The 16,945-nt window shown below is 45.9% G+C and overlaps 1 pseudogene; it reads right to left on the bottom strand.

Annotated features, from left to right (window-relative positions):
* Positions 1-15,057: 15,057 nt before the first annotated feature.
* LOC122931235 lies at positions 15,058-16,096 on the bottom strand (annotated as a pseudogene).
* Between the last annotated feature and the right edge of the window lie 849 nt (positions 16,097-16,945).

Here is a 16,945-nt window from a genome sequence, read left to right as displayed (position 1 = left end):
TCAGAGGACGTGGTCGAAAGCCAAAAGTGACACCCTGTGCTGGCCAGGAGGATAGTTAGAGAGGTGAAAAAGAATCCAAGCATCACCACCAAGGCCATCCTGGTGAATTTGGGCTCTGCTGGTGGCAATGTCTCAAGGCAGACAATCCAACTGACACTGCACAATGCAGACCAAGGAGGATGCCACTTCTCCAGATAAGGCACACAAAAGCTTGCTTGGCCTTTACAAAAGCTCATCTGGACAAAGAAGAAGACTTCTGGTCTTCTGTGTTATGGTCAGATGAAATGAAAATTTAAATGTTAGGTCACAATGATGTTTCCTTCATTTAGCGTAAAAAAGGAGAGGCCTTCAACCCAAAGAACACCATCCCCACTGTCAAACATGGTGGTGGGAACCTAATGCTTTAATATTAATCTCAGATGCCGCGACCAGCGATGAACGTGGCATCTGAGGAGTTCAATGAAGGGGGCTGTGGAACCGCCGATCCCTGTCATTGCACCACTACTTACAAAAAAAATGCACTTTGTGATGAAGTAATTTGTCACAAAGCTATTTTTGGGAAAAATCTGTGAAGCAGCCAAATCAAATTTTGAAGAACTTTGCTCAAATCTAAAACTATGCATATACAAATTAGGTCTATATATATTTGGACAAAGACAAAATTTTTCTCATTTTTGTTCTGTACATTACCATAATGGATTTTGAACAAAACAATTCAGTGGGTTGAACAAAATGATTGCATAAAAATGTGAGGAACTAAAGCATTTTGTAAACTCAATCCCTTCATTTCAGGGGCACAAAAGTAATTGTACAAATTAAATAATTGTAAACTTTTTTTTTTAATTTCTAATACTTGGTTGAAAACCCTTTGTTGGCAATGAAGTCTTGAACTCATGGACATCCCCAGACGCGGTGTTTCCTCCTTCTTAATGCTCTGCCAGGCCTTTACTGCAGCGGTTTTTAGTTGCTGTTTGTTTGTGAGCCTTTCTGTCTGAAGTTTAGTGTTTAACAAGTGAAATGCATGCTCTATTGGGTTCAGACCAGGGGACTGACTTGGCCATTCAAGCATATTCCATGTCTTTGCTTTAACCCTTCGGATACCGGAAGTTTTTTTTTTCGTTTTTGCGTTTTAATTTTTCTTCCCTATTTTCCGTGAGCCATAACTTTTTTTTTTTCCGGTCACATAGCTGTATGAGGGCTTATTTTCTGCGGGACAAGTTTTACTTTCTAATCCCACCATTAACTATGGCATAAAATGTTGTGGGAAGCGGTAAAAAAATTCCAAATGGGGTGAAATTGGAAAAAAAACGCAATCCCTCCATAGTTTTACAGGTTTTGTTCCCGTTTTGTTCACGGCAAAGTGGACCCATTCCCTTCATTATCTGGGTCAGTACGATTACAACAATACCCCATATGTATAGGTTCTTTATGTCTAAATAGTGTAAAAATAAATGTCAACTTTGAGAATATTTTTTTTTATATCACCATATTCCCCGACCCCCATAACTTTTTTATACTTATGTCTACTGAGCTGTTCAGGAGCTCATTTTTTGCGGAACAATCTGTACTTTTAATTGATACCATTTTGGAGTATGCGTGAGTTTTTGATCACATTTTATAAAAAAATTTTGGGTAAGAGAAGCAATGAAAAAATGGCAAATTTGACCCTTTTTTCGGTTACGCCATTTGCCGTATTGGATTTTTTTTTTTCCATTTTAATAGTATGGGCATTTTCAGTCACGGTGATTCTCATGATGTTTATATTTATTGTTATTTAAGTATTTATTTTGCAATTTACGGAAAGGTGGGTGATTTAAACTTTTATATATTTTTTTAAATTTTTTATATATTGAATTTTTTTTTTGTGATAATTATGTGACTCATATATGAGCTTATTACATTTTATTATCAATTTTTGTTTATCCAGAATTTATTACTAGCTTATTTTGCTCACTTTTGCTCATTTCTTATCCTGGCCTGCCATCTGATAGCTAAAATAAGAATTGCAGTTTGAATACTGGTAGCTTTTTCAGTAAAGCTACCAGTATTTAGCGCAACTATCTATGCCCGGATTGGACACACAGGGGATCGGTTTTTGCGCATTTAGGTGCTGTGATCTCACTTGATCACGGCATCTAAAGCATTTAATTATCGCGATCAGCATTATTGCCGCTTACGGTAATTAGCCGCAGGTCTCTGCGAGCGGGCATCATGCTTGCACAGCGTTACCAGCGCCGTACGGCGCTGGTAGTGAAAGGGTTAATAAACTCCTGGGTTGCTTTGGATTTATGTTTTGGGTCATTGTCCATCTGTATTTTAAAACGCCGACCAATCAGTTTGGCTGCATTTGGCTGGATTTGAGCACACAGTATGTCTCTGAAAACCCCAGAATTCATCCGGCTGCTTCTGTCCTGTGTCATATCATCAATAAACACTAGGGACCCAATGCCACTGGCAGCCATGCATGCCCAAGCCATCACACTGTCTCCACCGTGTTTTACAGATGATGTGGTATGCTATGGATCATGAGCTGTACCATCCCTTCGCCATACTTTTTTCTTTCCATCATAAGGTAGAGGTTGATATTGGTTTCATCTGTCCAAAGAATGTTTTTTTAGAAGTGTGCTGGTTTTTAAAGATTTTTTTGGGCAAAGTCCTATCCAGCCTTCTTATCCTTGAGGCTTATGAGTGGCTTGCAACGTGCAGTGAATCCTCTGTATTTACTTTCATGCAATCTTCTCTTTATGGTAGATTTGGATATTGATACATCTATATCCTGGAGAGTGTTGTTCACTTGGTTGACTGTTGGGAAGGGGTTTCTCTTCGCCATGGTAATTATTCTGCGATCATCCACCACTGTTGTCTTCCATGGGCACCCAGGTCTTTTTGCATTGTTGAGATCACCAGTGCTTTCTTTCTTTCTCAGGATGTACTAAACTGTAGCTTTTGCCACTCCTAATAGTGTAGCAATTTCTCGGATGGGTTTTTCTGTTTTCGCAGATGAAGGATGGCTTGTTTCACCTGCATGGAGAGCTCCTTTGACCTCCAGGCCTTTTATGTGCTTAATTGAGAATGAAATAAGGAAGGAATTGCCCACGCCTGCCCATGAAAGAGACTTTGAGTCAATTGTTAATTACTTTTGGTCCCTTTAAAAACAGGGTGCCACATGTAGCTGTAAACTTATAAACCCTTCATCCATTTTTAATGTGGATACCCTCAAATAAAATCTAAAAGTCTGGACTTTATGTCAATGTCCATTATATAACTATAACTTGAATACGTTTTTGTAAACAGGTAATAAAAAATAAATTGTGTCAGTGTCTAAATATATATGGATCCAACTGTAGTACACTCACATATATACAATAAACTGTATACATATATACTAGTGTTGGGCGAGCACCGCGTTTGCTCGAGCACAAAGCTCGAGTCTCCTCCCCGAACCTTTGTTGCCTGCTATGCAGCCAATAAACGTGCAGGTAAGTACTGCCATTCACTGTAATGCCGTAGCCATGTTGGCTACTGGCATTACATTGATTGTCTGGCCGGAACGCATCATTGAGTGCTATATAGCACCCGATGACATGTGTTCAGCTCAGTGCAAATCTTCAAAAGCTTAAAAGGTGGTGTTGAGTTACACTGTCGGGATGGTGCAGTTTTTTATTTTGGTGCTGGCTACATCTGTACTGTATTCAGCTTCTCATCAGCAGCCCATAGATATAAACACAGCAGAAGTATGCATGTTCGATCACTGCTCCATTCATATGGGTAAGTGGGTGATTGCCCTGATAATCCTGAGGATGCCAGTCATACAGCAAAATATGTCTAGTAGGCTATGGCCCTATTGTTTTTAAATGTATACGTTTTTCTGCGCCCTGGAATAGGAGAAGAACATACTATAGATGCATCTCTTCATGCAATGGCTACACTGAACGATTGTATGTAAGACACAAGTTTGTCATCATCTGTACTGTGGTACATTAGAGATCTTTTAGATTTGAGCATAGAACCATAGAATCATTGTTTTAACTAGTGATGAGCAGCAGGGGCAATATTGTAATTTGCGATATTTCGCAAATATTTGGGCGAATATTCAGCATATATTCGAGAATTCGTGATCTCCAGTCATTATTTTCTTGATTTTGAAAATCGGCAATTAGAAAATTTGCAATAAAAATTTTTGCGATCAACACTACTCCTAAATTCAAAGATATTGCAGCCTTCTCATTGGCCCACAAGCAAGAAGCAGTGAGGGATGATGGGTATTGATGAGAATATTCACGATTACGAAGATATAACACTATATTCTAGATATTCGCAAATTCTCAAAGTGCCAATATTTGTGATAAAAATTAGCGATTAAAATATTTGCGATCGACACTAGTTTTAACACAGTATCAGACTATACAACCGAATAGGAATTTAGTAGGATGGAAAAAGGGTATATTTTTGCCCTGGTGGCAAACTGGAGTAAATAATAGTAATAAAATACCAACAACTAAGGTTTACAACTCCCGTTGTGTTGTAATTCATGGGGAGAAACACCTGATCGGTGTGGGTCCCAGCGATCAGACCCCCCCCATTGACTTGAGACATCCTCTATTCTGTGGATAGGACCCCGTTTTTCCCCCACCTTTAAATACCAGCAGTTTTTGGTTTTCAAACTTGATGGTAACACAATTGTAATATAAAAGGCATGGTTATCTGAGAGTCCTTCCTTCCCTTCCTTCCTTCCATCGCTTCCTTCCTTAATTTCCTTAATTCCTTCCTTCCTTTGGTTCCCTCGCTTCCTTCTTTTGTTTCTTCCTTCCATCGCTTCCTTCTTTCCTTCTTTCTTTCCCTCGCTTCTTTCCTTTCATTTTCCATCCCTTCCTTTTCCCTTCCCCTCTTAAATAAAATGCTACATTTACTGTAGAGGTTGTTATGGTCACGCAGCACTGCTCCAAAACACCAGAACACAACAGCAGTCTAAAAGACTCCATTATAGGTCTATGGATTAATTCAGGATTTGTTGTGATTCATTTGAAAATGGATGAATCTATCATAGTTATGCCTCAGTTATATATAGGGAAGCCATGACAGCACGGTGAGGAAAGCCTTAAACTGAAGGAAAACATACTGCAAATACTGTATGCATGTATTCTGCCTGACTGTGGCTGTATAGTGTTTTGTATTAAAAACTTTATTCCTGTCATTCTTACAAAAAATATGTAAAAAACAGCAGTAAGCATGGTGCATCTGAACCCAACCTTGTCATGGAATGAAACAACATTTAACAAAGCCTGATTTCACATCTATTTACTCTTTTTTTATCATTCAGAATGAAATATCTTTTTGTGCTTTTTTCTTCCCTCCATCTCTCATCTTGCTCTCCATCTTCTTTCTCCTACACATCCTTTCCCTCTCTCGTCTCCTCACCTCCCTGTCATACTGTTTCCTCTCCTGCCTGTTTCCCAGGCTGATCATTCGGTGAATAGATGCGTCAGGCGGCCGTCACATCTGACAAGCTAGAAATGCAGCCTTTGGACACCAGTCTAGAAGGTGCTTCACTGAAATCTATTAAATCTAGATATAGTTCCCCTCAAAACTGTCATAACATGTCAGCGGCTGCAGCTGGCACATCCAGCCAGTTAAACAAAGCTTTTTCTCCTCACCATCTCCTACTCCCCCACCCTGTATCTGCCTTTCTACAATTCCTTACTTAACTGTTTGTGTTCTGATATTATCCAATGCTCAGTGCTTCCTGAATTTTGCAAACTTAATTCCCCTCCCTGTGAGTGAAATCCCCTCTTTATACTTCTCTGTCTTCATCTCTCATCATTTTTTTCTATTCAGTTCTCCGCAGACAAGGATATTAATCTTTCCAACAATTGACAGCACATTTCTTGTTTCAGCTTATGTGTAGGTGAATTCTATGATCATTGTTAATAAGCTGACATTTCCTGCTTCAGTAATAGCCTTAACATTTTCTGTGCTGATTCAGTGGTTCTGGTTATCCATATTCGCTCTTCGTGCTATTGAATACTATTTCTGTCTACAGATAATGGTTATTGTAAACCAAGGCCATGAGAATGCAGGTAGCACCATGAAAGAAAAGCATAGCAAAATGGAATGGTTTCTACCGGCTGAAACAATAATCCATCAATTGAGCACAGAAAGACAAAAGAGCAAAGGTGGACTGTAGACCTCAACTAATGTGGACAACTTCACACTGACATTCTGCCATTGCTGGTTAGATCATGCTGCATAGGATCTATAATACATATATGCAGTATCTAAATCGAATATTCATGGTGAGATTTTGTAGCTGCATGAAGCATAACCATGCTGAGCCTGGTAGCATGATAATTTACTATGGTTCCATACTGCTCACATACAGTTCTTCTTAGCATTGGATTAAGGTTGGTCAAGGTTTGTGGGGACCAGACTGTGAGGCAAAAATGTGCATGGTAACTCACTGGCTAAAATTAGCCTGTGGCCTACTCCTACTGGACAACCATATCTTCTGATCTAGATCTTGAATGTAACAGAGGTTCTAGGACCTAGATCAGTGGTGGCGAACCTATGGCACAGGTGCCAGAGGCAGAACTCAGAGCCCTCTCTGTGAGCACCCGCACCCTGGAAAAAGTCTATGATGTACCAATATGCTTTAGACTCTTCCTGCCTTTCATCAGCCCAGGGCGCACTATGAACAGCACAGGCAGCACTCTGAATGCAGGCAGGCTATTATATCTAAATTATAAAGTACATGCAAGATATACTACAGTATGGTGGACTGTAGTATTCAGGGTGAATTGCCATGTTGGCACTTTGCGATAAATAAGTAGATTTTGGATTGCAGTTTGGGCACTCAGTCTCTAAAGGTTCGCCATCAGTGCTTCATCAACAAGAATGGATTGATGACTAGCATCGGGGTGACCAAGATGGTAATTCATATTGATCATAAAATGCATGGGGTTATGGCTAGGGATGAGCAAACTCGAACTGTATAGTTCGGGTTCGTACCGAATTTTGGGGTGTCCGTGACACGGACCCGAACCCGGACATTTTCGTAAAAGTCCGGGTTCGGGTTCGGTGTTCGTCGCTTTCTTGGCGCTTTTGTGACGCTTTCTTGGCGCTTTTTGAAAGGCTGCAAAGCAGCCAATCAACAAGCGTCATACTACTTGCCCCAAGATGCCGTCACAGCCATGCCTACTATTGGCATGGCTGTGATTGGCCAGAGCACCATGTGACCCAGCCTCTATTTAAGCTGGAGTCACATAGCGCCGCCCGTCACTCTGCTCTGATTAGCGTAGGGAGAGGTTGCGGCTGCGACAGTAGGGCGAGATTAGGCAGATTAACTCCTCCAAAGCACTTGATTAATTGATCGATCTGCAGCTGTGGATCATTGAGCTGCTGATACTCAATTGCTCACTGTTTTTAGGCTGCCCAGACCGTTTGTCAGTCACTTTTTTCTGGGGTGATCGGCGGCCATTTTGTGTCTTGTGCGGTGCTGCGACCAAGTGCATCCAAGCAGCGACCAAGTGCATTTAACCCTCAATGGTGTGGTTGTTTTTTGGCTAAAGCCTACATAAGGGTGAAGCTGTCACACCAAGTGCATTTAACCAGCAATAGTCTGTTTATTTTTTGGCCATATACTACATCAGGGGCAAGCTGCGCCTGTCACCAAGTGCATTTAACCCTCAATGGTGTGGTTGTTTTTTGGCTAAAGCCTACATCAGGGTGAAGCTGTCACACCAAGTGCATTTAACCAGCAATAGTCTGTTTATTTTTTGGCCATATACTACATCAGGGGCAAGCTGCGCCCTTCACCAAGTGCATTTAACCCTCAGTAGTGTGGTTGGTCAAGCTATCACACCAAGTGCATTTAACCAGCAATAGTCTGTTCATTTTTTGGCCATATACTAAATCAGGGGCAAGCTGCGCCCGTCACCAAGTGCATTTAACCAGCAATAGTCTGTTCATTTTTTGGCCATATACTACATCAGGGGCAAGCTGCGCCCGTCACCAAGTGCATTTAACCCTCAGTAGTGTGGTTGGTCAAGCTGTGACACCAAGTGCATTTAACCAGCAATAGTCTGTTCATTTTTTGGCCATATACTACATCAGGGGCAAGCTGCGCCCGTCACCAAGTGCATTTAACCCTCAGTAGTGTGGTTGGTCAAGCTGTGACACCAAGTGCATTTAACCAGCAATAGTCTGTTCATTTTTTGGCCATATACTACATCAGGGGCAAGCTGCGCCTGTCACCAAGTGCATTTAACCCTCAATGGTGTGGTTGTTTTTTGGCTAAAGCCTACATCAGGGTGAAGCTGTCACACCAAGTGCATTTAACCAGCAATAGTCTGTTCATTTTTTGGCCATATACTAAATCAGGGGCAAGCTGCGCCCGTCACCAAGTGCATTTAACCAGCAATAGTCTGTTCATTTTTTGGCCATATACTACATCAGGGGCAAGCTGCGCCCGTCACCAAGTGCATTTAACCCTCAGTAGTGTGGTTAATCAAGCTGTCACACCAAGTGCATTTAACCAGCAATAGTGTGGTTATTTTTTGGCCATATCCCAGTCTAATTCTGTCACTAAATCCATACCGGTCACCCAGCGCCTAAATACTAGGCCTCAAATCTATATCCCGCTAAATCTGTTGTTACCGCTGTACTGTTGTGGCTGGGCAAGTTATTTAGTGTCCGTCAAAGCACATTTTTTGTTCTGGGTTGAAATACAATTCCCAATTTAGCAATTTCATAATTTAGTGGTTTCTGCTATATCAGAGCTATTTGAAATCTATCCCTAAAAGGGTATATAATATTCAAGGTGCACATAGGGTCATTCAGAATAACTTCACACACACGCTACTGTGCATTTCCAAGTCTAATTCTGTCACTAAATCCATACCGGTCACCCAGCGCCTAAATACTAGGCCTCAAATTTATATCCCGCTGAATTTGAATACAATACATTGGGCCAAATAATATTTTTGTTGTTGTGGTGAACCATAACAATGAGGAAAACATCTAGTAAGGGACGCGGACGTGGACATGGTCGTGGTGGTGTTAGTGGACCCTCTGGTGCTGGGAGAGGACGTGGCCGTTCTGCCACATCCACACGTCCTAGTGTACCAACTACCTCAGGTCCCAGTAGCCGCCAGAATTTACAGCGATATATGGTGGGGCCCAATGCCGTTCTAAGGATGGTAAGGCCTGAGCAGGTACAGGCATTAGTCAATTGGGTGGCCGACAGTGGATCCAGCACGTTCACATTATCTCCCACCCAGTCTTCTGCAGAAAGCGCACAGATGGCGCCTGAAAACCAACCCCATCAGTCTGTCACATCACCCCCATGCATACCAGGGAAACTGTCTCAGCCTCAAGTTATGCAGCAGTCTCTTATGCTGTTTGAAGACTCCGCTGGCAGGGTTTCCCAAGGGCATCCACCTAGCCCTTCCCCAGCGGTGAAAGACATAGAATGCACTGACGCACAACCACTTATGTTTCCTGATGATGAGGACATGGGAATACCACCTCAGCATGTCTCTGATGATGACGAAACACAGGTGCCAACTGCTGCGTCTTTCTGCAGTGTGCAGACTGAACAGGAGGTCAGGGATCAAGACTGGGTGGAAGACGATGCAGGGGACGATGAGGTCCTAGACCCCACATGGAATGAAGGTCGTGCCACTGACTTTCACAGTTCGGAGGAAGAGGCAGTGGTGAGACCGAGCCAACAGCGTAGCAAAAGAGGGAGCAGTGGGCAAAAGCAGAACACCCGCCGCCAAGAGACTCCGCCTGCTACTGACCGCCGCCATCTGGGACCGGGCACCCCAAAGGCAGCTTCAAGGAGTTCCCTGGCATGGCACTTCTTCAAACAATGTGCTGACGACAAGACCCGAGTGGTTTGCACGCTGTGCCATCAGAGCCTGAAGCGAGGCATTAACGTTCTGAACCTGAGCACAACCTGCATGACCAGGCACCTGCATGCAAAGCATGAACTGCAGTGGAGTAAACACCTTAAAACCAAGGAAGTCACTTAGGCTCCCCCTGCTACCTCTTCTGCTGCTGCCGCCTCGGCCTCTTCTGCTGCTGCCGCCTCGGCCTCTTCCTCCACCTCTGGAGGAACGTTGGCACCTGCCGCCCAGCAAACAGGGGATGTACCACCAACACCACCACCACCACCTCCGTCACCAAGCGTCTCAACCATGTCACACGCCAGCGTTCAGCTCTCCATCTCACAAACATTTGAGAGAAATCGTAAATTCCCACCTAGCCACCCTCGATCCCTGGCCCTGAATGCCAGCCTTTCTAAACTACTGGCCTATGAAATGCTGTCATTTAGGCTTGTGGACACAGACAGCTTCAAACAGCTCATGTCGCTTGCTGTCCCACAGTATGTTGTTCCCAGCCGCCACTACTTCTCCAAGAGAGCCGTGCCTTCCCTGCACAACCAAGTATCCGATAAAATCAAGTGTGCACTGCGCAACGCCATCTGTAGCAAGGTCCACCTAACCACAGATACGTGGACCAGTAAGCACGGCCAGGGACGCTATATCTCCCTAACTGCACACTGGGTAAATGTAGTGGCAGCTGGGCCCCAGGCGGAGAGCTGTTTAGCGCACGTCCTTCCGCCGCCAAGGATCGCAGGGCAACATTCTTTGCCTCCTGTTGCCACCTCCCCCTTCTCGGCTTCCTCCTCCTCTTCTTCCACCTGCTCATCCAGTCAGCCACACACCTTCACCACCAACTTCAGCACAGCCCGGGGTAAACGTCAGCAGGCCATTCTGAAACTCATATGTTTGGGGGACAGGCCCCACACCGCACAGGAGTTGTGGCGGGGTATAGAACAACAGACCGACGAGTGGTTGCTGCCGGTGAGCCTCAAGCCCGGCCTGGTGGTGTGTGATAATGGGCGAAATCTCGTTGCAGTTCTGGGACTAGCCAATTTGACGCACATCCCTTGCTTGGCGCATGTGCTGAATTTGGTGGTGCAGAAGTTCATTCACAACTACCCCGACATGGCAGAGCTGCTGCATAAAGTGCGGGCCGTCTGTTCGCGCTTCCGGCGTTCACATCCTGCTGCTGCTCGCCTGTCTGCGCTACAGCGTAACTTCGGCCTTCCCGCTCACCGCCTCATATGCGACGTGCCCACCAGGTGGAACTCCACCTTGCACATGCTGGACAGACTGTGCGAGCAGCAGAAGGCCATAGTGGAGTTTCAGCTGCAGCACGCACGGGTCAGTCGCACTACAGAACAGCACCACTTCACCACCAATGATTGGGCCTCCATGCGAGACCTGTGTGCCCTGTTGCGCTGTTTCGAGTACTCCACCAACATGGCCAGTGGCGATGACGTCGTTATCAGCATTACAATACCACTTCTATGTCTCCTTGAGAAAACACTTAGGGCGATGATGGAAGAGGAGGTGGCCCAGGAGGAGGAGGAGGAGGAGGAGGAAGAGGGGTCATTTTTAGCACTTTCAGGCCAGTATCTTCGAAGTGACTCAGAGGGAGGTTTTTGGCAACAGCAGAGGCCAGGTACAAATGTGGCCAGCCAGGGCCCACTACTGGAGGACGAGGAGGACGAGGATGAGGAGGAGGTGGAGGAGGATGAGGATGAAGCATGGTCACAGCGGGGTGGCACCCAACGCAGCTCGGGTCCATCACTGGTGCGTGGCTGGGGGGAAAGGCAGGACGATGACGATACGCCTCCCACAGAGGACAGCTTGTCCTTACCCCTGGGCAGCCTGGCACACATGAGCGACTACATGCTGCAGTGCCTGCGCAACGACAGCAGAGTTGCCCACATTTTAACCTGTGCGGACTACTGGGTTGCCACCCTGCTGGATCCACGCTACAAAGACAATGTGCCCACCTTACTTCCTGCACTGGAGCGTGATATGAAGATGCGCGAGTACAAGCACACGTTGGTAGACGCGCTACTGAGAGCATTCCCAAATGTCACAGGGGAACAAGTGGAAGCCCAAGGCCAAGGCAGAGGAGGAGCAAGAGGTCGCCAAGGCAGCTGTGTCACGGCCAGCTCCTCTGAGGGCAGGGTTAGCATGGCAGAGATGTGGAAAAGTTTTGTCAACACGCCACAGCTAACTGCACCACCACCTGATACGCAACGTGTTAGCAGGAGGCAACATTTCACTAACATGGTGGAACAGTACGTGTGCACACCCCTCCACGTACTGACTGATGGTTCGGCCCCATTCAACTTCTGGGTCTCTAAATTGTCCACGTGGCCAGAGCTAGCCTTTTATGCCTTGGAGGTGCTGGCCTGCCCGGCAGCCAGCGTTTTGTCTGAACGTGTATTCAGCACGGCAGGGGGCGTCATTACAGACAAACGCAGCCGCCTGTCTACAGCCAATGTGGACAAGCTGACGTTCATAAAAATGAACCAGGCATGGATCCCACAGGACCTGTCCGTCCCTTGTCCAGATTAGACATTAACTACCTCCCCTTAACCATATATTATTGGACTCCAGGGCACTTCCTCATTCAATCCTATTTTTATTTTCATTTTACCATTATATTGCGAGGCTACCCAAAGTTGAATGAACTTCTCCTCTGTCTGGGTGCCAGGGCCTAAATATATGCCAATGGACTGTTCCAATGTTGGGTGACGTGAAGCCTGATTCTCTGCTATGACATGCAGACTAATTCTCTGCTGACATGAAGCCATATCCTCTGTTACGGGACCTCTCTCCTCTGCCTGGGTGCTGGGCCTAAATATCTGACAATGGACTGTTGCAGTAGTGGCTGACGTGAAGCCTGATTTTCTGCTATGACATGCAGACTGATTCTCTGCTGACATGAAGCCAGATTGTCTGTTACGGGACCTCTCTCCTCTGCCTGGGTGCTGGGCCTAAATATATGCCAATGGACTGTTGCAGTGGTGGCTGACGTGAAGCCTCATTCTCTGCTATGACATGCAGACTAATTCTCTGCTGACATGAAGCCAGATTGTCTGTTACGGGACCTCTCTCCTCTGCCTGGGTGCTGGGCCTAAATTTATGACAATGGACTGTTGCAGTGGTGGGTGACGTGAAGCCTGATTCTCTGCTATGACATGCAGACTGATTCTCTGCTGACATGAAGCCAGATCCTCTGTTACGGGACCTCTCTCCTCTGCCTGGGTGCTGGGCCTAAATATATGCCAATGGACTATTGCAGTGGTGGCTGACGTGAAGCCTCATTCTCTGCTATGACATGCAGACTTATTCTCTGCTGACATGAAGCCAGATTGTCTGTTACGGGACCTGTCTCCTCTGCCTGGGTGCTGGGCCTAAATTTATGACAATGGACTGTTGCAGTGGTGGGTGACGTGAAGCCTGATTCTCTGCTATGACATGCAGACTGATTCTCTGCTGACATGAAGCCAGATCCTCTGTTACGGGACCTCTCTCCTCTGCCTGGGTGCTGGGCCTAAATATATGCCAATGGACTGTTGCAGTGGTGGCTGACGTGAAGCCTCATTCTCTGCTATGACATGCAGACTAATTCTCTGCTGACATGAAGCCAGATTGTCTGTTACGGGACCTCTCTCCTCTGCCTGGGTGCTGGGCCTAAATTTATGACAATGGACTGTTGCACTGGTGGCTGACGTGAAGCCTGATTCTCTGCTATGACATGCAGACTGATTCTCTGCTGACATGAAGCCAGATCCTCTGTTACGGGACCTCTCTCCTCTGCCTGGGTGCTGGGCCTAAATATATGCCAATGGACTTTTGCAGTGGTGGCTGACGTGAAGCCTCATTCTCTGCTATGACATGCAGACTTATTCTCTGCTGACATGAAGCCAGATTGTCTGTTACGGGACCTCTCTCCTCTGCCTGGGTGCTGGGCCTAAATTTATGACAATGGACTGTTGCAGTGGTGGGTGACGTGAAGCCTGATTCTCTGCTATGACATGCAGACTGATTCTCTGCTGACATGAAGACAGATTGTCTGTTACGGGACCTCTCTCCTCTGCCTGGGTGCTGGGCCTAAATATATGCCAATGGACTGTTGCAGTGGTGGCTGACGTGAAGCCTCATTCTCTGCTATGACATGCAGACTAATTCTCTGCTGACATGAAGCCAGATTGTCTGTTACGGGACCTCTCTCCTCTGCCTGGGTGCTGGGCCTAAATTTATGACAATGGACTGTTGCACTGGTGGCTGACGTGAAGCCTGATTCTCTGCTATGACATGCAGACTGATTCTCTGCTGACATGAAGCCAGATCCTCTGTTACGGGACCTCTCTCCTCTGCCTGGGTGCTGGGCCTAAATTTATGAAAATGGACTGTTGCAGTGGTGGGTGACGTGAAGCCTGATTCTCTGCTATAACATGAAGACTGATTCTCTGCTGACATGAAGCCAGATTCTCTGTTACGGGACCTCTCTCCTCTGCCTGGGTGCCGGGGCCTAAATATCTGAGAATGGACTGTTCCAGTGGTGGGTGACGGGAAGCCAGATTCTCTGCTATGGGACCTCTCTCCAATTGATTTTGGTTAATTTTTATTTATTTAATTTTTATTTTAATTCATTTCCCTATCCACATTTGTTTGCAGGGGATTTACCTACATGTTGCTGCCTTTTGCAGCCCTCTAGCCCTTTCCTGGGCTGTTTTACAGCCGTTTTAGTGCCGAAAAGTTCGGGTCCCCATTGACTTCAATGGGGTTCGGGTTCGGGACGAAGTTCGGATCGGGTTCGGATCCCGAACCCGAACATTTCCGGGAAGTTCGGCCGAACTTCTCGAACCCGAACATCCAGGTGTTCGCTCAACTCTAGTTATGGCTAATTACTGGAGGACAGTCCAGCAAACACACCGCCTCCAGCTCATTCCTTCAGTGCAGGCTACACAATCACAGCTGGAAGGTAACTGGTCGGTATAGGCAACACCTGAAAATTTTCATAAATAAGCCTTAGTATGTGCAGGTCTCACAGCTGCTGTAAAAGAATGGTAAGAAGCAGTATAACATGTAGTAAGCACTGCAGGGATCATGTCTAAGAAATTTAAGACATACGGGGGGTCCCGAACATCATAGACAAGGTCAGAGATGAGAGTCATCCATGTGTTCAATACTGGATGTTATTGAGGGCCAGCTCCATGATAAATCCCAGCACTCAGATTAGGTAGTTCTTACTGAGGAACTTCAATTTTCCTTAACAATGCACTGATGCCACAGATGCTGTCACCTTGACAAGAGGGGTAGCTGATAAGTGGATTCTAAAGTTTCTGATGAACAGCGAGTAAAGACATTGAAATAAATTGTCCTCTTCCTCCAACACAACCCCGTCCTTTGCTTTATGAATATCATTCCCTAAAGTCTTGAAGTCCTCTGCGTGGATGGCATAAGAAATGTCCATGCGAGGTTCGACGGGCACAGAGAAAAGAAGTTTTGAGGCTGACACTGTTCCAGACACGTCATACCCAGTCCACATCGCTGCTAGCCACGTGAGGTCCTGAGAACTGATCACCAGCTTACCGAAACAACAGTCAAAGTTTCTTTGGAACCACATCCCTACGATAGCCGTAAGCGCCTTGGAGCCGTTATACAGGAAAAGCGGGAGGCAAGTAAATGTCTTTGGAAACACCTCTAATAGATCGTTCTCTGTGTACGTCCCGCAGAACCAACCTGTCCACACAATCCGGTCCTCTGTGCTTGCTTTGGTGAGTGGATGCTTTGATGAAATCTGTATGAGCACAGCAAGTGGATTTCTTTCCTTTCCTTTGAGTCCAGGTAAACAGGAAAATTTGGCTTTTAGGCTCAGTTCTGCGCCCACTTCCATGGCTGACCCTTCTGCTTCTCGGCAGCTATGTGGGCAGACAGGTGCTTGGAATACTCTTTCAGTCTGGTGTATGAGAAATTATACATCGGTGTCACACTGTACAGAGTCCATTGTTTTTGAAGGAGCAAAGCAGCCTGTGCTGGATCAAGAGTTTCCTCCAAGGGGTGCACCGTGGGATTTTTCTTTTAGACAAGCTTTGCAATGCAGACCATAGATGTGCAGAGGTCAAGCTTCCGGGAAGATACCTCGAGCTGTGAAAATGACTGCTCCTTCATGCCGATGACCTACTTCGGGGGGTTAACACCCTATCGTTTGGTGTTTGCATATCCTTGCGATTTCACCACTAAGTAATCCGGTCCATACTGCAAAAGGGGGTGTACATTCACCCATACATATTCCCCAAAAAAGCCAGTGTCACTGTAACGAAGGGCCAGAGACGCGTGCTTCCTTCGCAGCACTGCCGGCACCCTGCGCAAGGAAAAGGACAGGGACATAGCCTGCGTTACCATCTCCATGACAACAGGCGAGCTGCAGGAGAGCCGAGTGCCGATAAGTTCGGCTGCTGTGAGTCACGAGACGGCCACGTCATGTGGATCACTAGCCAGGACTATTTAAACAGGCAGCCTGCTGGCCACAGGTTGCCTGTAAATAATGTATTTTCATTTACCAAGTTCTCTGTATTGGTTTGCATTGTACCTTGACCTCGGCTCTGTTTCCTTGATCCCGCTTCTGCTGTTTCCTCTGACATGACGTGACCTTCTGGCATTCAGACCTCGGCTTGTGTTTGTTGTGATTTGGTTATTCCTTTGTACTGACGTGACCTCCCAGTACTGACCTTGGCTTGTTTTGACCTTGCTTACTCTTCTTTATGTATCTTTCGTCCTGTATTTTGACCGCTGCTTATATTTGCATTGTTTGTGTATTTACCCCTCCGTGCCTACCTGTCACTTTGTTTATTATTTTCTCCAGTTTCATTGTCCCCTTTAAGGCCTAGCACATACTTAGTTCAGGGAACGTCATCCAGTTGTACACCGTCACCTAGGGCGGACCGTGCAAGTTGGCAGGGGCAGAGGTGTGGGTTGAGCTCAGGGCTGTGCATGCTCTCCCCTTCCGTGACAGTCCCATAAAGAATTTCACCACTAAGTAATATGGTGCATACCGCGAAACGAGGTGA

The sequence above is a fragment of the Bufo gargarizans genome, chromosome 3, assembly GCF_014858855.1.
Source record: "Bufo gargarizans isolate SCDJY-AF-19 chromosome 3, ASM1485885v1, whole genome shotgun sequence".
In the NCBI taxonomy this organism is placed as follows: Eukaryota; Metazoa; Chordata; class Amphibia; order Anura; family Bufonidae; genus Bufo; species Bufo gargarizans.
The sequence above is the reverse complement of the archived record's forward strand: the minus strand, read 5'-3'. Positions and strand labels throughout refer to the sequence as shown.